Source organism: Nannospalax galili, unplaced genomic scaffold (genome assembly GCF_000622305.1).
Source record: "Nannospalax galili isolate Female #2095 unplaced genomic scaffold, S.galili_v1.0 scaffold308, whole genome shotgun sequence".
In the NCBI taxonomy this organism is placed as follows: domain Eukaryota; kingdom Metazoa; phylum Chordata; class Mammalia; order Rodentia; family Spalacidae; genus Nannospalax; species Nannospalax galili.
This window is the reverse complement of record NW_008359214.1, coordinates 4,041,070-4,041,677: the sequence shown is the minus strand read 5'-3', so window position 1 is coordinate 4,041,677 and position 608 is coordinate 4,041,070.

The following is a 608-nucleotide window of genomic DNA, read 5'->3' as shown; positions in this document are numbered from 1 at the left end:
TTATGTATATTGAACCATCCCTGCATCTCTGGAATAAAGCCAACTTGATCATGGTGGATGATCCTTTTGGTGGGTGTCTGTATGCGGTTTGCAAGTTTTTTATTGAGAATTTTTGCATTTATGTCCATTAAGGATATGAGAAACAGCTCTTGGAATGTTGATTCTTTGTATTATTCTCTTTGTTTCAATTTCATTGATTTCTGGCCCTGATTTTGTTATTTCTTCTTGTCTGCAGGGTTTGGGTTTTGTTTGCTATTGCTATTCAAGTGTATTGAGTTGCCGTGTTAAGTCATTTATTTGTGTTCTTTCCGATTTTTTGATGTAGGCACTTAGAGCTATAAACTTCCCTCTAAGAACTGCTTTCAACATCTCCCAGAGATTTTGTTTTGTTGTATTGTCCTTTTCGTTTAGTTCCAGGAATACTTTTATTTCTTACTTAATTTCTCTTTTGACCCATTCATCATTCAGGAGTGTGTTGTTTAAGCTCCATGTGTTCGTGTGGTGATTTTGGCTTCTTCGGGTGTTGATTGTAAGCTTTATTGCATTGTGGTCTGATAGAACACATGGAATTATTTCAATCTTTTTGTATTTGCTGAGCTTTGTTTTGT